This window comes from Alosa pseudoharengus, unplaced genomic scaffold (genome assembly GCF_046254945.1).
Source record: "Alosa pseudoharengus isolate Yale_2024_CS ecotype anadromous, Long Island Sound unplaced genomic scaffold, YU_APseudo_1.1 YU_APseudo_1.1_scf_9, whole genome shotgun sequence".
NCBI classification, from domain to species: Eukaryota; Metazoa; Chordata; class Actinopteri; order Clupeiformes; family Clupeidae; genus Alosa; species Alosa pseudoharengus.
In genome coordinates this window covers 30,606,437-30,631,015 of record NW_027468881.1, presented here as the reverse complement: position 1 = coordinate 30,631,015, position 24,579 = coordinate 30,606,437, and the positions used below count along the sequence as shown (strand labels likewise).

Sequence of the window (24,579 nt, the reverse complement as noted above, 5' to 3'; positions counted from 1 at the left end):
TGTCAATTTCTGATGATTCATAAGATATAAAGGAATGAAGTAATGCATAAATCATGAATTAATTATCCTACCGTAAAGTGTAACCGACTTTTTAAACAAAAATTACTCTCAAGGTATGCTGTGGTGTGGCCCACTAGTTTTGGATGAATGTGGCAACCATAGCCATAGCTTCACACAGCTGTAGGTATCTCACCAGCTGCATTTGGTGTAGCATACCTGCCTGGTTCTCCCAGTAGTGATGTCTTTTGTTGAATTCTCTGGTGTTATTTTGGGACCAATATTCTTCCATAGCTCTCCTAACCTACAGCATGCTGTGCCAAACCCATGTGATTTTGTGATTTTTAAAGGATTGATGCACAGAGATTTGAAAGACAGAGTTTGTTTTGGTGGTAAAGTTTTATTTTGATTGACAGACAGGTACAGCCAATCAGGCCTGACAATATTAGACCCTGCAGCATCTGTAACAAAATCATATAATTTACACAGTTTGATCGATCTGCTTATTTTAAGCATGGGCAGCACATACTGCATTTAAGTTGTTTTGCAGACACTAAGGAGGAGGTGCCAGGGAAGTTTGCATGTTGTACATTTCCTCAACTATTCCAGATACTCAAAGTATAAAATCTGATTACGGTAATCCTCATATGCAAAGATTTGGATGAAACAATGTCTTGGCAGCTCAGGTTTGGCTGTGGTGAGAAGATTAAGAGACAATGTTGTGCCATGATCTTGCAGCTACTCTCAGTTGCAGAAGAAGTAGAAGAAGAAGAGCAAGCATGCAGTTAATCCAATACTTCCAGGGGTTTGAGGAGGCATTGTGGCATTCTGAATTTCTTCCCAATCCTCATAGCCATAGCCATACCCATCTGTTGTTGCGTTATAGTCATAGTAGAAGTTATCTTCGGCCATGCCAAGACCTTTTGAACATGGGTAAATGATCACAGTGTTACAAACTGGAATTACTGGAATTAAAGAAATGGCTCTAGCAGTGCTGACAGAAAAAAGATACGAAGTATTTAAATCTCACCAAAAAGAAAGACTCCACACACAAGCATCAGCGTCGATTTCATATTCTGGGTTAGGCTGAACGTCTATCTCACACTAGTATCTTAACTAATAAACACTGACAAAAACTGAATGCCTAGAGACCATGCGTTAGTGAACAAACTGTGCTAGACACTGAGGAGACTACGATAGACACTTCCTTGTTCACAATGTTGTTTGACTATGGATAAAACCTTGCTTTTCTGTTTTCTCTGTTCTGTTTTTAGTTCTCTTGGCGTGGTTTTGATTGCTGAGTCAGCAACCATTGAAACCAGCCTTTTAGACAAGTCATGTGCACTGCAAACTATTTGTATGGGTACTAGTGCAATTGGCATATCATGTGTAACTATCTATTTATTTAACTTATTTTATGTATATTTTTAGTCTTTTTAGCTTATCTGTAGGCATCTCAGGTTTGTTCCAAACAACATCTCATTGTATTCTGTGTACAATGACAAAGTATCTAATCTAATGTGCACAGCCTAATTTGATATCTGCCAAAGAACAGTGCAGGGATAATGTTGGCCAGGACCGTTACCACTACACAGTGTTGGGTTAGATTACTTTGAAATGTATTACAAATTACAAATGGATTACAAAAACAATGTAATGTAATCTGAATACTTTTGGATTACTTCATAAATACATTGAATAAAAAAGACACATCAAGATCATTTTGATGCTACACTGATATTTACAGAGAATAATATGTCTGACATTGCCAATTCACACCCAGAATGCCTTCTATTGCATTATGTAGGCCAAATGTTATTCTCACGGGTAGGAGCGTGACCCTTTTTGTCTGTTTCAGAAGAAGTGAAAAAGTGTATTGAAAAGGCCCTTGACTCTATGTGTGTTTGCGAGTGCGTGTTGGGGGTGCAAGATGGTCTAGTCCTACTTGATAGGTAAAATACTGACTATCACTATGTTTTCATGCAGCCAATAAACGGTTTCGAATCAGTGTATTGGGAATAAACTGAATATGCGTGTGTCTTATAAACACCTTATTCTGATTGAAATAAACCGAAAAAGGCCATATTCAGGGAGAACCGGGACGATAGAAACGCGGGACAAATGAAACATTCCAGTTTTCTCCGAGCGCAATGATGATAGACAGACGTCCTTTGGTCAAAACATAGAGCATGTTAACCTCCTTCTATCAGCCAAATATCTTCCTGCAATGTCCTTTTATCACTGTGTTACAGGCGAAACAAGTTTTGATGGTTGAAAGTAAACTTCATTAATGGTTACATTTTTTTTTGATTATTAATGAGTGTTTTTCATTTAAAGGTTCGACTTCATGCTTATTCAGTAGACCATTTAGGGTTCTCCGCAATCCCAGACTTTCATACTGCGTGCTTGTTTACATGGAAAGCAAAACAGGCTATAGTGGCATATGTCTTTGTCGGGACGATTGAAAGAAGTGTTTCAATCGTCCCGACCAGGCTGTAACTCCATGTATTTTAAGTAAATGCACAAATATCTGTGTTTAAACAATAATTTATGGAGGTGAGACATGGAAAAACAGTTTTAGAGAGATTAAAATATATTTGGGCCCACCAGGTAGGGGGTCCCAGAGTTAAATTAACATTGGGGTACCAAAGAGATCTACTAAAAGAGGGGACTACTACAACAGAGGGGACTGGTGGCCAAAGACCAAAGGGGTTTCCTCGGCTCTGATGTATCATCCTTGGGGAGACCTGGGGGAGCTCCCCCCGGAAGAAACCTTTGTATATTCTAACATTTTAATGCATCAATCTGGTGCACTTTTAAAAGGTTTATGATTATTTTTTATCTATGGATGGAAATATTTGTGCTGTAGCCTAAACTATTTTGCACTTCAGAATTTTAACCATGCACACACAGGTGGAATAGTTATGATGATAATAAGTTCACAACCACAAAGCATATGTGCTGAGTTTCACATGCCACAAGCGGTCCGCTATCTGCCAGTCTGATTTTGCTATCTGGATATAAGAACCATGATAGTGGGGTAGGCTACTCTGTGGCTAAGCAATTTACACAAATGTATGTACTGACACAAATAGTTTACATTAAAATACATTATAATTCTGGCCCGAAGTTGGACCATGTAGAAATTTGGGTAACACTTTACTTGACGGGTGAGTTCATAACACATTCATAGCAGCTGTCACAAACAGCACATAAAGCATTCATGACTGTTTCATGAGACATGACTCATCATTCATACCAAACCTTTCATGTATGTGGAAGACAGAATGACGACAACTTGTCAAAATAAAAGTCCATCAATCGCAAAGCAGCATTGCCGTTTTTGTTCCAACCCTCTTACCTGACCATGTCACATCTGAGTCAATGGGCTAGTGCCAAAAAGACAGAACATGGTCAAGCAAATAATTTTTGTTTCATAAAAATGTATTTGTTTTATGATGTAACCTTTGCAGCTAATTTCTCATCTTTTGCTACTGGGAATGTCCAACCAGTCCAGGTTACACAAATACAAGTCAGCTGAATGTAGGCTAGTTTACCTCAGTGTTAAACTCAGTGATTACAAATACTTCACAACTTGTATAGTAAAGTGACATTCGATGTAGACTTCATAAGATATTTATGCAATATTTACAAAAACGGCAATGCTGCTTTCCACATTCATGAAAGGTTTGGTATGAATGTTGAGTCATGTCGCATGAAACAGTCATGAATGCTTTATGTGCAGTTTATGACAGTTTTATAAAAGTAGTGGAATTACAGTAACGCATTACTCCCAACACTGAGCATACCTGCCTGGTTCTCCCAGTAGTGATGTCTTTTGTTGAATTCTCTGGTGTTATTTTGGGACCAATATTCTTCCATAGCTCTCCTAACTTACAGCAGGCTGCGCCAAACCCATGTGATTTTCTGATTTTTAAAGGATTGATACACAGAGATTTGAAAGACAGAGTTTGTTTTGGTGGTAAAGTTTTATTTTGATTGACAGACAGGTACAGCCAATCAGGCCTGACAATATTAGACCCTGCAGCATCTGTAACAAAATCATATAATTTACACAGTTTGATCGATCTGCTTATTTTAAGCATGGGCAGCACATACTGCATTTAAGTTGTTCTGAAAGGAAGTAGGCCTACTTTCACTTTCACAACCTAAAAAACTCTCAGACACTAAGGAGGAGGTGCCAGGGAAGTTTGCATGTTGTACATTTCCTCAACTATTCCAGATACTCAAAGTATAAAATCTGATTACGGTAATCCTCATATGCAAAGATTTGGATTAAACAATGTCTTGGCAGCTCAGGTTTGGCTATGGTGAGAAGATTAAGAGACAATGTTGTGCCATGATCTTGCAGCTACTCTCAGTTGCAGAAGAAGAAGTAGAAGAGCAAGCATGCAGTTAATCCAATACTTCCAGGGGTTTGAGGAGGCATTGTGGCATTCTGAACTTCTCCCCAATCTTCATAGCCTAGCCATAGTCATACCCATCATTTGTTGCGTTATAGTTGTAACGCCCTTTAGTTTCACTTAAGGTAAAGGCCTGTGCCTGTGGCCGGTTGCACAAAGCACCTTAAGTTAAGTTTTTCCCTTAAAATCTGATTTAAGGGTCCCTTAAAATAAAAACGGTTGCACAAACACCCTTAAGTTTTCTCCTTAATGTTTCCTTAACATGTTCCCTTAGTATTTAAGGGTTTGTCCTTATCTTGTAAGAAATCCCTTAAACTGTTGCACAAACGACCTTAGTAGTCTAACTAAGGGGAAAAGCCTAAGGGACATTTGACTCTACCTTAACCATATTATTAACTGAATTGATGCTGATAAATTAAGTTTATTAACTACCGGTACTTTTGACAATTCAAAATAAAACCTCTGTTAATATAGCCTGGCGAGCCAGACCCACATTAAAATGTAGGGTCTGGGCACTCACTGTTCGCAGTGCTCAGTCCGAGGGGCGGGATAATCAGTTGTCTTTCAAATTCCCTCTGCACGCAATAGGACGCAATAGGATATTTGTTTTCAAGTAGCAGGGAATTCAAGCCAAACCGTTGCAACTCTGCCATCAATCATTATGTTAAGCCCACCAAACGACTCTATACACGATTTCAATGCCTGATTAAGTTTCGATTTCTGGAGCTCACAAGCCAACGGAGAGTTGCTAGACTAGCCCTGGCAGCAAATGTAGACTAGCCGCTAGGGGCGCGTCTAGATTTCTAGGCTACTGTTAATATGCTTCCTCTGTCAAATAGGCCTATCAGAAACATGCCGTAGCATATTGTTATTGTGTGGTTTACGTAGCCTAGGCTAACGTTAACAATTCATGTGGATGTCTTGTTAGCCTATGAGCTTCGGTTCGGTTCGCTAGGCAAAACCTTAGTGCACCGATGACAGTCAGGATCATCTCTAACTTGCCAACTAGTATTGTTCAGTTCATGTATATAACATGCTTTACTTGCTACCTGGATAATTTCCGTGAATATTATTAAGGTAAGATTAATGATAAGATCATTAGGCCTACTGTGTTCTATGGGTTAACTAACGTCATCGCGGCAAAGGCAGTTAGCTGTAGGCTACAGCTGTTGAACAATCTCCGTGGAAACTATAGAATTTGTGCCGGAAAATCCCTTTCAGTGCAGTAAATCCCTTGACGTTTTTCCTTAACTAAGGAAACATTTTAAGGTATTCTGTGATACACCCTTAAGTAAATCCCTTACTTTAAATTAAGTTTTAAGGGTCAAACTTAAGGGAAAAAACTTAAGGTGCTTTGTGCAACCGGCCACTGAGTTCTTTTAAGGTGGATCTCTCCTTACTTTTTTGTGTCAATACTTTTAACGCTTAGTTAAATCAAATTTCCAAGTATGAGCATTTCTGAACAATTAATAAATATCCCCCCATCAAGACAAATACCACAGTTTTAATGCCAAATGCTGTTAATTTATTTCTACTAACAAAGGTAAGGATACGGGAAAGTTATATAAATAACAATAAATATATAAATGTGAAATATAAATACTGTATGTTTAACAATGAATATATAAATTATGTATAGCTAATGTACAATCAGTTGCCAACTGTCTAGATAGTATCAATAACAACAGGATATAAAAACAATCAATAAATACAATATAAAACCTGTGGCTTGACGAACTTGACCAGCAAGTGTAATAGATGTAAACACACTTCTGTAAAATATCTTTAGCACAGCAGAGTTAGAAGGTTTAGTTTATAAATAACACAATATGATTTAGCAAGGTTAGGTTTAGTTAGAAGTACTACAGTATGATTAAATAAGTATATGTTTAGAAATATTAAAGTATGAATAGATAGCCTAAGTTTAGGTTTAGAAACACTAGAGTATGATTAATAGTATAAATACAATATTAAACGACCCATAAGGTTGTCAATTCAATGCTAAACCCCTTAGCCTGGCTTAAGGCCAGTCAACGGCAAACAATTTTCACATCACTCATATAAGACAACAACAATGTGGGCGCCCCACACATACACTCTCTCTTTCACACACACACACACAATACCGCATGGTATCGAGGAGTTATCGTTGCAGGCCTGTGTCGTTGCTTGTGCTCGGTGAGGCTAAAAACAGACTAGTATGGCGATAGAAGAGTACTCGAGCGATAAAACATGCATACGGGTGTATTATATTATTTCACACTCGTAAATATTCACTGCGAGCGCGCAAATACTCTCTGCGTGCACGCACTCAGAGGAAACTGCTCCCCGAGCGGGGAAAAATATGCTGCGAGTGAGGAGGAATCTGACCAGCGCTCACTCGAAAATCACTCAGCTCTCTCGAAGTTGATTTCTGCTCGTGCGAAGTGAATTTCTGCTCTACTTGGGGGCGGTAACCAGGTTTGGTACTAGCTCTGCTGTGATTGGCCGTGTTTGAAGAGTGAAATTTGATTGACAGACCCCCTCAGTCGAAGAAGACAACCAGAGACGAATCTTCGAGACAGACAACAACGGCATCTGGCAATGGGCAGAGGTTTCTTCAGGTAAGAATCCCGTGGCTGAATTCGGGCATTTGTCATCTCGTAAGTAAACTACCAGTGCTTTTTCAAAGTTCTCAATGTCTCGTTTTAAATGTCAGGGCCCTCGGAAGTCTACCAATGAAGTGTGGAGATACATTGAGCCTCGTAAATGGTGTAAAACAGTGATTTATTTGCATGGCTAGCCCGATGCCGAAGCACCACCATTGAAAAAGCTGTTGGTAGCATCGGCTAACTAGCGCCAGATTTTGGAGTGCAGGGGACAAGCCGAGATGGGCTATGAGCATACGCGGAGTTAGTGGGGGGGCAGGGGGAGCACTGCCCCCCCTGGTGGAAACGGGTAATTGCATTGTTTCAACAATTAGTGAAATACGTCTGGCATGACCAGATATTTTAAAAATAATTTAAATAACACAAAACAACAATATAAGGAACGGGCTGCGGTTGATGATGGGAGCAGCCAGGTTTTCTTCTCTTGCGATCCTTCACATCACATCGAAAGCGGCCAACCTGACGAGGCATGCAGGACGCAAAAAACGAAAATTACTGTTGCACTAGTATGGACATCTTGCCACAAAAAGGTCTAAATGCCATGTATATAAATGTCCTGCCAGCTTACTAATTGATTTTGCGTTGTGTGTAGATATAGACTTTTTATTCCACTTTGTTTAAACAGCAAAGTGGCGAAGCCTTGTTCACCTGTTTGGAACTGGCTGGTGAATGTGACGCGCGTAGGCCTGGCTACACCATGACCCTTATTGTGCATCTAGGCCTACTGATCGCTGTGGATTACATTTTTTTCGTGCCATTGGATTACAGCAAAATATTAATATTTTTTCTTAACATGTCTTAACGTAATGGCGTGTTGCGCTTCGTTTCTGCGTTTGGAGAGGCATCAGACTGTACAGTAGGTGAACACTTCCTTTGATTTTTGGAGTTCTCGCTATGATTTAGGTCTGCCCTGCACTCAGTAGCCTACAGTTTGGAGTTTACTTAATTTGCCTTTGTAGAATCGAATTTGAGTTTTCAATGACTCGTTCTCCTTAAGCTAAGCATACATGAACCAATGCATCTTGTTATTTAAAACTCCACTCTGTTGGCTCGCATGCAGGGGCGGAGCTACGTGGTGGCAAGGGGGGGCCACGGCCACCACTGGTCAAAGCTTGGCCACCCTGCTGGCCCCCCCAGCTCCGTTCAGTGATAAGTAAAAAAAAAAAGAATTGCTGCCGTTTTCGACAACACTTTGCAAAGCAGAGACTGAACCAATTACTGCACTCTATCTACGACCATTGGCCCAGTCAGGAAGTGTAGCCCACTGTTGTGATCAAATCGATAGGCTAGGCCTAGTGCAGCAGCAGCAGCAGCGGGACAATTCAAGTCATCTGTTAAAAACACTTGACAGTAGACTAGGCTAGCCTACTACTTAACCTCAGTAACAGGTGAGTTGATGAGTTGGAACATTAATGCTAATAAGATGTTAGAATGTGTCACGAATCATAGCCAAGTGAGCTGCGTTGGGCTGTCCTTGTTAGGTAGCCTAGGCTCTGACATTGATGTGTGGGGCTGATAAAAAATAATCGGATGCCCGCGGGAACGCTGTTACAAGAATATTTCGATAAACTTCGGGTGAAATGCAAGCATATTAGGCACATATCTCCAGATGGCTCCAGGTAGGCTAATAGGGCCTAGCATAGGCTACTTTATAAATACATAATTTGCTGACTGCGTGTGGTTCTTGCCATAGCCGGTCAGGCAGAGGCAGGCTGCTTTGCCTGAATTCTTTGTTACATTGCTCCGGAACTGTCCATCGCAGCGAGAACCTTAATTGCGTGACAGAGCAGAAGTGGGGCTTTCCAACGAGACTAAACACTTGTCTGTGCGATCAAGTATGAAAATTAAAATAAATATCATGTAATTAAATAAAATTGATTCATATTTACCGTTCACCTGCGCATCCATTACTCTCGTTTGAATTACTCGCGAACCCGTGATCGCATAGATATGGCAAGCATATCAGAAGAAAGAGGAGACACAGGGCTATCTATTGGTACCAAGTATATCGTTCCTTATGGGCTATAAAAACAGACAACGTGACTGCAAAATAAAATAATGTACAAAAACCAACGCTGCACACCCATTACTCTCGTTTGAATTAGGCCCTACTCACGAACCCGTGATCGGATAGATAGGCTATGGCACGCATGTCAGGTGAAAGAGGAGACACAGAGCTATCATTTGATACCAAGTGCATCCGTCTGGGTTATAAAACAGACGAAATGACATAAAAATAATAACTTCATATAGCTCGACTTACCCCACGTTTTTGTGTGTTGTGGTGGCAAAGCATGTTCATAATCCAACGCTAGCATGTGTTTCTCTATGGCAAAGCATGTTCATAATCCGGTTTTGAGATCCTAGCAAATTCCTGCATGGCATCCAATTCGAGACTCACATTGCATCCCAATTTATTCGACAAAGAAACACCTTTTTGCCTTCACTTTGTTCATGACAATGCAGTAAAAAGTTGTTTTATAATCATCATGAGTGTACACACAGAACATGCAAACACGGGTTCAGTCAGGTCAGATCAGTTCGTGTCACAGATATGGAGCGCAGAAAGGGCATTTTTCATTACTGTGTCAATGGCACTTACTTAGGATAACTGCTTATAACTACTGTAAAGGTAGTGAGAATGGCCAAAAATAGAGTAGCCATAGGGCTAAATAAAAAAATGGCATTTATTTCCATAAGGCACACACCACATATTTTTCACATTTGCTCAGCCCCAGAGAATCCCTCCACCATGACAATGATATTGCCAGATTCAGAACAGTCTGCCCTATGCACACATGTGCCAGCTTGCAGTGGTGAGATACATGTCAAAATATAAGAATTTTTATAATACACTATTTGTATTTTTATTATTTAAAAATCAAAATGAAATCAATGCAAGTATTAATACATGAAATAGTGGCAGATCTGGGTAGCCTAGACTCGCTATAAAAAACAATATATAGCATGTGTGTATGGCACTTACATTGACCAGGATAAATGTTTCTAAGGGACCGTTCGTTATTTATAAACGGGGTCACCGGAGGAAAATAGGGGAGGGTCATGTCTTTTTATTCTTTGTTGAGGGGAGGGTCACCTAACTTTTTTTTGTCTAGGAGGGGGGGTCACCCATCTTTTGTATTAATGAAAACAGCAAAAAATCAAAGTGGCTTGTTTGATTGTTGATTTCTGTCGCCATATAACGTTCTCTTTCGTTCCATAGCTCTGTCAATATTGAACAATAAAAATAAGGGAGATTTCCCGGGTTTCTCACGCAAAAATAGGGAAAATGTCAACATCCGTCCCCATTAACCTTGGAAGGGTTGGAGCAACAAAGTAGCCTACTTTATTCACGCCTAACAGCCTATATCCATTTGGTCAACTTTATCCAGCCCTAAAAAAGCTAACTTTGGTTTACTTGTAGTTTACCGTGTAGCCTAGCCTAACTTTAAACAGTGTGCATGCTTATAAAGCATACTTGTGCTTCATTCATCCACACATCCAGCTCCTAACGTTTTGACAAGCATTTCTACCAATTGACCTTGTTCCTGCCCATCTCTAGCTTTGCTGTCTCCATCCTTTCTGTTTTTGTAGTTTGCAAAAAAAAATATAGTAGGCACTATTTATTGGTAACCAGCAACAAGTGCAATTTGTTAATCGCTGTCATTCTCTCTCCTGCCAACAAAAATGTGTTACGTTCCAAGTAGCAGTGCGTAATTCTGCTTCATAAAGCAGAATACAGAATACAAATGCATTGGTCATATAAATAGCCAGTTTATGGTCTACAGTGTAGGCTAGAGTTGGTAAGTTATGGTAGGCCAACTTGGAGTGAATATACAGGGGGATTTCTTTAGCCTAGGTGCACACGTAGACATAGCCTACGGCCGAACACTGCAAGCGCCAATGAATCGTGCTCTCACAACAACCACGTCGTTAACTTAAATAGGCCTACTGGTTAACATCACTCTGAGTTCGCATTCAAGCAAGCAAAACGATGATTTGAATACAACTGTTTCTCTGGAAGGGCAAGGGGTAACAACAGGACAACACAGAGACAGGCCAGAATGCAGGACTAATGTTATGAGAGTATTACAGTAATATGGGATATTCTACGGGAAAATATTAAAACGGCAAGACAGCGGGGAAAAGTTAAAATGATAGGCCTAAACCTGGAAAAAGTTGGCATGTTAGGTATTTTTCGGTCCCTGTGATTATTTGTGAAATTAAGTCAACTCAACGTATGTACCCCCAATCATCCATAAATCGATCTAAAGTGCATTTTACTCCGGATAATTCCTTTAAGAGGGGCTCAAACATTCACGGCATAGGAGGTACAATTCCCTTTCATGTCCAGGTCACTCTGGTCAAGGAGGGCCTGAACATCTTCCCTTTGTTCTTAATTCAGAGCCATGTTACTTACAGCCAAGTACTTGGAGTGGATATCAGAAAGAAATATAGTTTGGCCATCAGTATAAGATAAAATATATACATACAATATTTGTAGTATTTATTATTGTTCTTTGAGTTAACATCATTTGAATAAAACTGATTAAGTAAGGTGCATTATCATAATATCTTTTATTGGCATTGACCTATTTATGTAAAATATGTTGGAGTGGCCAACAAACTGACCTGTGTATCAGTGTTGGCTTTGCACAATTTATTGCCATTATTAAAATAGGCTATCCTAATCTTCAACACTTTTTGAGTAGTTTTCAAATAGTAGTTTTGATTCCCAAGTGCCACCCCAATAATAAGTCTGGACCCAGCTGGCCCCCCCTATAAAATAATCCTGGCTACGCCCCTGCTCGCATGCCAGCAGCACTCTTGAGGCGTCGGAGGTTTACCAACGTTCCACAAGCACAGCTAAGCTAGGTGGCATCCGTTACACTAGACTAGGCTATATAGTTCGTTTTTAATAGCAAACAGAAATGTCAAGATGGAAGGTCATTACATTCTTTAATTGACAAAATATGATTGTACAAAATATTCAATCAATGTGGCGCAAATGAGTCTAGAGGCAGTGGATTAATTTATCAAAAGTGAGCAGCAACCAGACTATGGGCTAAGCCCCGAATGTTTTCAACTGCTAGGCGACACCCCTGTCTATTGCGTTTCAAGACAACCGTGCTGCATTGGACGAATTGTTAAATTGTTACAATGTAATTATATATATCTTATATTTAGCATGTTTGTTTTCTCTATATGTGCTCATGCTGTGTTCCCCAAGTGGTAAGCCAGGTCTCAGCTGCTACAGTTATTATTTTTTTCTGCCCCCCCTGGCTCGAATGTCAAACTCCGCCTATGGCTATGAGACACACTCGGTATCATGTTTCAACACACTTTAGGTCAATATCACACCGGAATTCTCCTTTAACCGTAGCTAACGCTAGCGACTATAATGTTAACTTTGAGATTTGATTGACAGATCTCCTTTCAGAAAGCCCGGGAAGTTCCTGAAAGGTGTTTCAACTCTGCGGCTGAGCAGGCATTTTTCAGGTAGGATAACCTGGATTGAATCAAGTATTTGCAATAGATGAAAATATGTTTCTGAGAAATATTTTGTGTAGTGAAGTAAACTTAATAATCACCATTAGTCTTCGTGCATTCTATCTAGCTAACGTTAACGTTTCAGGTCTTTAGGCTAACTGAACTATTGTAAGGTGTACCTGATTCCATGGTACTTTGACATTTTTCATACATTTAAATGGAGCAACCTACTGGATTCAGTAGGCCTAGCTGTCTATTCCAGACATGGTTAGCATTCTGATCAAACATGAATGCATTTCAGATATGAAAACATGAAAAAAATGGCCTTTTTTGTGAGCAGTCCAGGGCACATCTGTGCAATACTTGTCATTACATCTTTTCATAAGTCACACATGGAAAGTAGTTGTATTATGCCTTTAAATCAGCAGGTTTTGGTTGGATACAGATTGGATAATTAAAGAATATGGCATCAGTGACTGGCTATTGATTGACTGGACCTCGGCCTAACTGTTAATAACTACCTCAATAGGGTGTAGATATGAGCTTACACTGTTCCACTAAAAAAACAAAAATTCAAGAAATGGTTATTCTACAGAACTTTGAATACACCAAATTTGGTTTTGCTTATTGCCTGCATAAACAGGACATGTGCAATAGTTCATTATAAATATTGGGAGCATTTCTTTAGCTTAATTTTTGAGCACTTGTTCATAGTTTGCAGTAAGTTCAAGGATGTTACATATACAAATATTTCTGTTTTCAGATCTGGAACATTTTGAAATCCTACCAGATGAGGCACAAGTCATTGAGCAGTGGCAGCTTCCGACTTCAAGGACTTTGTTCACCAGCAGACCCCTTGATGATTACCTTTATTTACAGCATTTGCATCTGTCAGTCTTTCAAGTGATCTAATATGTATTGACTATGTACTAGCTTAGTACTTATTAGTTGTTGTTATTTTAGTTTCACAAATTCAGTGGTTACCTGTAATGCTCAAGATATACAAGTAAAAAAATCACTTTTACTTCTGCATCTGGGTCTTCAATTCAACCTACTGACTGAAGCTGACGGATTTGTATAAATGTTTTTGAGAACACAGGCAAATTGGTTTGGCATGAGTTTTAATGTAATTCACAGAAAAGTTCCATAAACATTTCCAAGTGCAAGTTCAGTGCCATCAACAGTAAGTTTGCTTTCTGATATTTAAAGAACAGAAATGGGTTTGGCATAATTAAAGGGTAGGTAACAGTCCACCAATAGACATTTGAACAAACAAACGGTAAATATCAGTTCAAGTTCTATAATTTAAATGAACAATAACTGATTGGAAGAACTGATTCTTTGAACTGATTGAAAAAACGGCTGATTTAACTAATTGAGAGCAGTGGGAGTTAAAGGAATTATCTGGAGTAAAATGCACTTTAGATCGATTTACGGATGATTGGGGGTACATACGTTGAGTTGACATCAAAATCATGTCATTCGGATGTGTTTTGAGAAAGTTCGATTGTACCGTTTTCAGTCACAACTCGTAGCCTGGAAGTGAGCAGGGCATTTCAATTTCGCCGCTACAAAACGCTATTTTTATACCTCTTCTACAGTTCCAAACAACATAACACTTACGTGGTAGTGAGTAGAGGGTCCCTAAAGCCAAACCGAAGTATCCCGAGGTCTTTATGTGGTCGAATAGAGAGTCCAGAATGAATTTCATCAAGCCAGCACCTTTCCGGAAATGTTGCCATCTTTGCTGTAGGAGTCTTATTGCTGAGTGTGCTGTAACACGCTCTGGAAATTCACAATTTCGTCGCCGTTTAAAAAATAAAAAAAAAACATAGTCCAGTCCATACAACTTCATTTCAATTTCGAAAGAAATACTGGACTGTTTTTTTTTTTTTTTTAAACGGCGACGAAATTGTGAATTTGTGTTTTGATGTCAACTCAACGTATGTACCCCCAATCATCCATAAATCGATCTAAAGTGCATTTTACTCCGGATAATTCCTTTAAGAGGGGCTCAAACATTCACGGCATAGGAGGTACAATTCCCTTTCATGTCCAGGTCACTCTGGTCAAGGAGGGCCTGAACATCTTCCCTTTGTTCTTCGCTCATATTGGAGCTAGCTAGCGAGCTAGCTTCTAAACTTAACTAAAGTTAACGTTAGCTAGTCGCTAGCGGTTAACATTACAGACTAAGTAATAACGTTCTAGACTATACAAAGAAGACGAATGTTGAAGTTAAGCTACACTAACATATTTCTCAGAAACATACTTTTGCACAAGCCACAGTTTTTCGGTCATCACAAATGCCCGAATTCAGCCACGGGATTCTTACCTGAAGAAACCTCTGCCCACTGCCAGATGCCGTTGTTGTCTGTCTCGAAGATTCGTCTCTGGTTGTCTTCTTCGACTGAGGACTTCGACTGTTTCCTCTGAGTGCGTGCGCGCAGAGAGTATTTGCGCGCTCGCAGTGAATATTTACGAGTGTTAAATAATATAATACGCCCGTATGCATGTTTTATCGCTCGAGTGCTTTATAGCACTTTTCTATCGCCATAACTAGAGCCTGAAAACAAAAAGGGTTACGATACCTCCAACAACGTTAGCTCGCACCGGCAATAAGGCTCCACAGACCCGAGGCAGTGACAGTACAGCAGCGGGGGAAAACATCCAACCAAGAGGGAGTGAGAGCGAGATGTCCAACGTTGCCAGAGAAGGTATAAGGCACACAGTAGCCTAAACCGCTATCTGTTTTTCCTTCACCGTCGTCGAGCGAACAGCAGACACTTAACCGAACTGGTTAACTGGCTAGCTTACTTAGCTTGCTAGCAACGCCACTTATCTCACACACGACTATAGCCCTTAATAGTCTAGGTCAATATTTAAAATAAATTAACCCTGAAGGCAAATCATGTTAATTTTTGGCATACAACTTTTTTTAAAAGGGTTTTGAAGGGTGCTGAATTCAAATCTTCTGTATGCCAGGCTCAAAAATGTCCCATAATGCCTCAAAATTGAGAAATTCAATATGGCCGCCACCACCAGGTCAAAATCGAATTAATCACTTATCTTTTGGACTGTACAAGGTAAAAACCTGAATGTAATGTGCTTTTATAGGTTTTCACAGATAGGGAATGCAATGCCATGCTCAGATTTAAGATCAAGACTAGAGAAAATGCTTGAAATTAATGTACATGGTTAAAATTGTTGTCTGAATAATTCATGAAAAAAGAGGAGCATGAAACAGGTTGATGGCTTTCTGAAGAATTTACTTGAAACATGTTTAGAAGCAAGGTTGATTACCATATTTTAACTATCTATTTATATTATTTATCTGTATTTTAACTATTTATTTAGTATTTGAAGTGTGCTATGATGACATGTTTGCCCATCCCACCCCTACCCGTACCCCTACACACAAATACTCATATGTAACCCTTAATGAGGCCACACCCTCTACCTATGCACTGAGGAGGCGCTTTTTAGCAATTATGTAGCTCCCCTCACATGATGCTCAGCAGTAACAGGTAAACTATAACATAATATCACAACAATTTGTTTAGGACCATGTAATACATCTATAATAGCATGTGAAGATTGTTATGTGAGGATTATGTATAGGCTAACTGAATAATTAATATATTGTAAGAAACTAAAAAAACGTTAGCTAGTTAGCCTTTGTGAATAGGAAGAAGCTAACTAGAGCCTCCACTCTGCGGGATGTGGGCCCCGGCACATGAACTGCTCTGAGAGAGCTGAACAGGGGATGAGCCCAAAGCCACAGGTCTGTCGCCAGGCTGCAAAAACCTGGAGACCCCAAGCCCCCCTGTCTGTTGATGTAGGCCGCAGTGACCGTGCTGTCGGTCCTCACCATCACATGTTGGCCTCTTAGCCACGGTAGAAAGTGCCGGAGGGCGAGGAGAGCAGCCCTCAGCTCCAGGACATGTTACGGCCAGTAGGCCAGAGGTACTGGTTGGACCCCGAAGTAGGACACAAGCAAAAATGGTAACGGGTTAAACTGTAATTTAATGTTCAGTGAAAAAACAAGAACCGCTTCAAGCAACAGCAGGCAATGGCAGAGCACAATTGAAAGTCAATGAGTGAGCACAACACACAAGGTCCAGGGCAAACAATCCAAAAACAGTAATCCAAAATCGTGGTCAGAGATCAGTCCAAAGTTCAGTAACAAAGTTCAGTCCAAAAAGGTCAAAACGTATTTCCACAAGTAAAGAGTAGCAGAGCAGCAGTAACATCCAGATGACATAGCAAGATAACTCCGCACTGAAGGATTCCAAGAGCCCAGCCTAAATACTGTGCCTGATTAAGTAATCAGACACAGGTGTACTGAGCAGCAGAGCAGGGAGACAGGAGATGCGGTAGGTCAGCAGCAAAACATGGCATGGAGTTGACCACCTGGGAATGGAGCACCTAAAAGTGCCGCCAGCCAGGTAGGTACAGGAAAACCTGGCTTAGGATCTGGAAGGTCCTGGACGATTCGTGACAGTACCCCCCCTCCTACAGACGCCTCCAGGCGTTCTAGACAGGGCCTCTGGGTTCCGACGATGAAAATCCTTGATCATGGTTGGATCCAAGATGAAGCGAGATGGAACCCAGCTTCTCTCCTCTGGTCCATACCCTTTCCAGTCTACTAGGTACTGTAGGCCACGACCCCGTCGGCGGACCCGCAGCAGCTCCTTAACTGTAAAGGTCTCACCACCATCGATGATTTTAGGTGCTGGTGGAGCCTTGGTGGGAGGAGAAAGAGGGCTGGAGACAAGGGGTCGTAACTGGGACACATGGAAAGATGGGTGAACACGTCTCATGGACCGGGGCAGACATAACCGAACAGTGTTAGGATTTATGATTTTAGAAATAGTGAAAGGGCCCACAAACCTGGGAGCCAGCTTACGTGACGTAACTTGAAGGGGTAGGTTTGCTGTACTAAGCATTACTCTTTGACCTGGCTGGTAGACAGGAGCAGGAGTCCGGCGCCGATCCGCTTTCCTCTTCATCACCTGTGATGCTCTTAATAGGTGATGCCTGGCCCGTACCCATATTCTGCGACAGCGGCGAATGAAAGTTTGAGCAGAAGGGGCAGACACATCTCTCTCCTGAGCGGGAAACAGGGGCGGCTGATATCCTAGGCAACATTGGAAAGGTGACAAACCAGTAGATGATGAGGGCAGGCTGTTGTGAGCATACTCTATCCAGGGTAACATCTGGCTCCAAGAAGACGTATTCTCAGACACCATGCACCGCAAGGCCACCTCCAGCTCCTGGTTTGCACATTCAGTCTGGCCGTTGGTCTGTGGGTGATAGCCTGAAGACAAACTGGGTCTAGCCCCAATAAGTTTACAGAAATCCCTCCAAAAATGTGCGGAAAACTGAGGACCCCTATCCGATACAATATCAACAGGTAATCCATGAATCCTAAAAACATGTTGCACCATTAACATTGCTGTCTCCTTAGCAGACGGGAGCTTGGGAAGAGGGACAAAGTGAGCAGTCTTGGAGAACCGGTCAACAATGGTGAGAATACAAGAATTACCCTTAGAGACTGGAAGTCCTGTGACAAAGTCAATTGCAACATGGGACCACGGTCGGTGAGGCACAGGCAGCGGTCGTAGTAGGCCAGCAGGGGGTCTAGTGCTTGTCTTGCATCTGGAACAGATGTTGCAGGCTGCCACAAATGCTCGGACATCCCGTTGCATGGACGGCCACCAAAAGTGCTGCTTGAACACTGAGAGAGTTCGAGTGGTCCCAGGATGACAAGCTAACAAGGAACTGTGTCCCCATTCTAGCACCTGTGATCGGACACAAAGAGGCACAAACAGGCAGTTAGGGGGTCCGTTACCTGGTCCTGGATCCTGAGCGAGAGACCGCTGAACTACGGTCTCTATATCCAGCTGAGCTGAAGCCACTAGGCAGTGAGGAGGGAGAATAGTCTCAGCCTGGTCCAGTGGGGAATCAGGAGCGAACTATCGGGACAGGGCGTCAGGCTTAACGTTCTTGGAGCCTGGTCTGTAGGAGAGAACAAAGTTGAAGCGGGAGAAAAATAGAGACCACCTGGCCTGACGTGAGTTGAGCCTCTTCGCAGACCTTAAATACTCTAGATTTTTATGATCTGTCCACACAATAAATGGCTCCTCTGTGCCCTCTAGCCAGTGCCTCCACTCATCAAAAGCGAGTTTGACCGCTAGTAGCTCTCGATCGCCAATGCCATAATTCTGCTCAGCAGGTGTTAATTTACGAGAAAAAAAAGCACAAGGATGCATCCGGTTATCGTTGGACAATCTCTGTGACAGCACAGCCCCCACCCCTGAATCAGAGGCATCCACCTCCAGGACAAACTGGGCAGAAGGATCAGGGACGATCAGGACTGGGGCAGTGGAAAACCTGGCCTTCAAAATGGAAAAGGCACATTCAGCCTCCTTGTTCCAGATAAATGGACGCTTGGTTGACGTGAGTGCCGTGAGTGGAGCCACAACAGAACTATAGTTCTTAAGAAACTTCCTATAAAAATTGCCAAAGCCAAGGAAGCGCTGTAAATCCCGGCGAGAGGGAGGAGTAGACCAGTCAGAGACTGCGTTTACTTTCCCTGGATCCATCTTGACCACACCAGGAGAGATGACAAACCCCAAAAAAGATGTCTCTTCTGTATGGAAGTCGCATTTCTCAGCCTTGACAAACAACTGATTTTGGAGGAGACGTTGCAACACCTCTCTGACATGGAAACGGTGTGACTCTGCACAGGGTGAAAAAATCTAAATATCATCAAGAAATACAAAAACAAACGTATTGATAAGGTCTCTCAAAACATCATTAACTAAGGCTTGAAACACAGCAGGCGCATTGGTTAACCCAAATGGAAGGACAAGGTATTCGTAGTGACCACTGGGTGTATTGAATGCAGTCTTCCATTCATCTCCCTGTCTGATCCTGACCAAATGATACGCGTTGCGGAGATCAAGCTTGGAGAACACTTGTGCCCCTTGCAGGAGTTCAAAGGCTGTGGACATCAGAGGCAAAGGGTATCGATTCTTGACGGTGATGTCGTTTAAACCTCTATAATCAATGCAGGGACGGAGGCTCTTATCCTTCTTAGCAACAAAAAAAAATCCAGCCCCAGCTGGGGAAGATGAGGGACAAATAATGCCTGCAGCCAAGGACTCAGTGATGTACTTGTTCATAGCCTCTCGCTCAGGAGGGGAGAGAGAGTAGATGCGTCCTTTAGGAGGGGTAGTGCCAGGCAGCAAGTCAATGGCGCAGTCATAAGGCCGGTGTGGAGGGAGAGAAGTAGCCCTAGACTTGCTAAAGACCTGACGAAGGTCATGATACTCTGGAGGAACAGAGGAGAGGTCCATGTCCACTTCTATTTCAGACCTTGGAGCAACCTCCGGAAGCTGGGCAGAGGACAGACAGGTGGCAAGACAATGAGTGCTCCATGAGAGGATAGAGCAATCCCTCCAACTGACATGCGGGTTGTGAAGACGTAGCCATGGAAGACCTAATACCAGTGAAACATGAGAGTTGTCCATAGAAAAAAAAGTAATTGACTCAACATGATTTCCAGAAACCTTTAAAATAACAGGCTCAGTGACATGAGTGACTGGGGGGAGTCTGGCACCATTCAATGCTCTTGCTGCTAGTGGAGAATCTAGTCTGCGTAACTTAATTCCCATTCTATCAGCCATAGCCGTACAAATAAAGTTCTGATCTGCCCCTGAATCAATGAGTGCTTGAACAGAGTGAAGCCTATTATGAATAAGCAATTCAACTGGAAAAATAGCTCTTTCTGAGGGGGAAGACTGTCCAAGCATGCCCACCTGCAGTCCCACAACTACTGGTGGGCTGTTCCTTTTAAAGGACAGTGAGAGACAAAATGTCCAGACTTGCCGCAATAAAAGCAGGAATTGGTCTGAATGCGGCGCTTTCTCTCCTCTGCAGTTATATGGGTTCTCCCAATCTGCATGGGCTCAACTTCAGAGACAATGGGATCCGTAGGTGGGGGCGTGGTCCAGAATTGAGGTCTGTATCTTCTCTGCCCTACAGTAGGATCAGATGGTGGGGGTGTGGTCCAGAACTGAGGTCTGTATCTTCTCTGCTCTCTGCGTCTAAGACGAGAATCCACACGGCCAGCTAGGTCAATTAGGCCATCCAAACTGCTGGGCAATTCAAGAGCAGAAATCTCATCAGCTACAGAATTGTTAAGACCATGAAAAAATGCATCAGTCAAAGCACTTGGGTTCCAATCCACAGAAGCGGCTAGAGTACGAAACTCTATGGCAAAATCATAAACTGATCTGTCTCCTTGTTTTAGGCACATTAACTCTCGAGCTGCCTCCCTTCCCTTCAGAGATCGGTCAAACACTTTAAGCATCTCATCAGAGAAATTCTTAAAATTGAAACAAGAAGGTGCGCCAGCATCCCACACTGTGGTTCCCCACTCCCGTGCCCTCCCTGTCAGGAGGGAGAGGACATAGGCTACACGAGAGCGATCCGTGGGATATGCAGAGGCTTGTAACTCCATGGACAGAGTACACTGGGATAAAAAAGAGCGGCACGTACCAGGTTCACCAGCATATGGCTGAGAAGGGGGAAGACGAGGCTCACGTGCAGGAGGCACAGGTGGATCTACCTGGAGAGGCACTGGTTCAGCTGGAGCCGCTGGAGTGGGTTGTTGGAGAGTCTGGATCTGGGCAGTAAGACCAAGCAAGGTCTGCTCGAACGTGGCGAGGCCTTGGCGGATCTGAGTAAGCTCCTGTTGATGGTAACTCAGGAAAGAACCTTGTTTCTCAATAGCAGTCTTGACAAAATCCATGTCTGATTGGTCCGTTGGGTCCATGGTGGCGGAGTTATCTGTTACGGCCAGTAGGCCAGAGGTACTGGTTGGACCCCGAAGTAGGACACAAGCAAAAATGGTAACGGGTTAAACTGTAATTTAATGTTCAGTGAAAAAACAAGAACCGCTTCAAGCAACAGCAGGCAATGGCAGAGCACAATTGAAAGTCAATGAGTGAGCACAACACACAAGGTCCAGGGCAAACAATCCAAAAACATGGTCCAGGGCAAACAATCCAATGTGACTTTTCCCCCTTTTTATGAAGCATGGACATTTATTTGTGTACTTTTATTACTTTCTCAACTGAAATCTATTTCTCTCTCTCTCTCTCTCTTTCTCACTTAGTGAGATGTCTCTTTGTTATTATTTTGCTAATTAATTATTTTTTTTTTTTTACAATCTACTTGTTGTTAGTCACATGGTGTGTGACAATGGGAAGGCTCCACCCACTGAACACCTAAGGGTGTCCATTTTAAGCTTTGTTGTACTTCCTGTTTCTATGCCCTGATGAAGGCCAATATGGCCGCAACGCGTAGGCCCATGTGCTTGTAACCAGTTCGTGCCATGATTAATTAAAGGCTTTTTATACTTTTTCAACCTCAGAGTGCCTCTGCAAACTCTTTTTTCTTTGGATTCTCACTTCACCCGTCGCAGAAGAGCACCTGAGCAAGTAATTATCTGAAGTCTCCTGAGCGCCCTAAGCCCTTTTGTGTCTTCTTAATCCAAAAACAGTAATCCAAAATCGTGGTCAGAGATCAGTCCAAAGTTCAGTAACAAAGTTCAGTCCAAAAAGGTCAAAACGTATTTCCACAAGTAAAGAGTAGCAGAGCAGCAGTAACATCCAGATGACATAGCAAGATAACTCCGCACTGAAGGATTCCAAGAGCCCAGCCTAAATACTGTGCCTGATTAAGTAATCAGACACAGGTGTGCTGAGCAGCAGAGCAGGGAGACAGGAGATGCGGTAGGTCAGCAGCAAAACATGGCATGGAGTTGACCACCTGGGAATGGAGCACCTAAAAGTGCCGCCAGCCAGGTAGGTACAGGAAAACCTGGCTCAGGATCTGGAAGGTCCTGGACGATTCGTGACAGGACATTGATGTGCTGGGATAGCCAAGGGTCCGTCCAGAGACCATTTATCCCCTGAACATCGAGAACGGCGCCCCAGCCTACTGGGGATGCGCCTGTAAATACGACCCAGTGACGAATCTCTGGTTCCATGGCACTCTCCTTCTCGGTGTTGGCGGGATCTCTCCACCAGAGTAGGGCCCTGTGAAGCCTGCGGGACACAGTCACCTTGGCCTGGGAGGGCCCTTGGGGCAGGGGCAGAGGCACCTCAACAGGCACCTCTGGACTGGGCGCATGTGAAGGGCCATAAGGCCCAAGAGGCGAAGGCAGAGTTTCCACACTACCTGGGCGTGCAACGTGAAGCAACTGAGACATGCGGCGAACGACTGCTGTCCTGCCGGTGAGAGTGTCACGGTTGCCTTCCTGGAGTCCAGGACCATGCCCAGGAAGGTGGTGACCTGGGAAGGCTGGAGCCTGCTTTACTTGGGATTGGGGCGCAAGCCCAAGGCCCTGAATGTGCTTCAACAGCAAGGCCACGTGTAGGCGGCATTGCACTTCTGAAGTTGCACAGATGAGCCAGTCGTCTAGATAGTTTAATATCCTGAACCCCCTCTGCCTCATGGGTGCAAGAACTGCATCCATGCACCTGGTGAAGGTTCGGGCCAGAGAGATTCTAAATGGGGGGACTTGGAACTCGAAGACCTGACCCTCGAACGCAAACCTCAGGAACCACCAATGCCCTGGCCATGGGTATCTGAAAATAAGCATCCTGTAGGTCGATGGTAGCAAACCAGTCCCCGGCATTGATGGCCTGCCGCACCCTCGGAACTGTGATGAACCTGCACCTCAGAGACCGGAGGTGTACGTTGAGACGTCCTCTGTGTGCTTGGGTACAGGAAAATAACGGGAGAAGAACCCCGCTTGGGGGTCTGAACTCCTGACTTCCCTTATCGCCCTTTTGTCCAGGAGGGTGGACAGCTCTGCACGTAAGGTCTGAGCGTGGGTCATGGTGGAGAGCACCCATGGATCTGCTCCTAAGGCCAGCCAAGCCTTAATGCATCGAGCTGAGAGGCGAGGCTGGCTGGCTCGGAGATTGTCAGGAACGACGAGGGCGCCTGGAGAGGCCACGGATGCCCCAAGGTAGGTGTTGGCTGAGGTGTGAATGCTCTAGGGCGCCTAGCGCCCCTGGTATGCCTGCCAAGAGACCCTGACACCTCTTCTGCACAGCGGCGGCTGTCACACGCCTGCTGTAACAAGGTGGTTGTCTGTGGGCCAAACATGGACCCAGGCTCCACTGGCACTCTCAAAAGACGCTCTCTGTCTGCCTGCTGGAGCTGAGATTGAGACAGCCAGAGATGGCGTCTAGCTACTTAGAACTGAGCCAAGGAGCGGCCCGATGCCACTGCCTGCTCCTTAGACACTGCAGAGAGGCACACAGAGGCTGACTGGAGCTCTCTCAAAAGAGTGGGATCAACGGCACTGCTTTGCAAGAGACCAGAGAGGTGTCGAACATACAGGGACAGAATGGCCGCTGTGTTAGCCAGGCGGGCTTGCATCGCTTTGGGCCTATGGGCGCTCAGTCATGTCTGTGTGGAACCTAGACGCAGAGGCAAGGGGCTTCTCTGGATGGGGAATATCAAGAGCCCTGGATGCCCTGCCAACGACCTCCTCAAACAGACGGGCCAGCTCGCCTCCCACGGGGCTGGCTGCACAGGGCAGTGCACAAGGTAGTTCCTCTCCCTCAGACGCAAGAACAGTCTCAACGTCCACAATGGGTGCGCAATTGACCGCAGTTACATACAGGGAGTAACCAGGTTTTCAACAGCAATATTCATTTTGCGCGCGAGTTCTGTAAACTCATTCTGATGGTATCAATCAATTTAATCCGGTATTTGGCGCAAACCGAATATCGCTGCTACATTTAAAGCCCAAATATTCCCTCCATGTATAACTGTAGTCATTGTGTACGGTGAATTGAATGGACACATTTAGATCGAGCATGGCAAGTCATTGCAGTAGCCTATAATAATAGGCCTACCATTTCGTTACTGCATTAACCATAGTGATGTTCTTATTGAAAATTTAAAAATACTAAAATTAAAAAGTAAATTGC

General features: G+C 43.2%; 1 long non-coding RNA gene across 1 annotated transcript; it reads right to left on the bottom strand.

The window, feature by feature from the left end:
* Positions 1 to 377: 377 nt before the first annotated feature.
* On the bottom strand, positions 378 to 1,235 carry LOC143114457 (uncharacterized). The gene is made up of 2 exons (XR_012984922.1): positions 1,028 to 1,235; positions 378 to 917 (listed from the first exon to the last, which is right to left on the bottom strand). It is a non-coding gene; the product is annotated as an uncharacterized LOC143114457 (long non-coding RNA).
* Between the last annotated feature and the right edge of the window lie 23,344 nt (positions 1,236 to 24,579).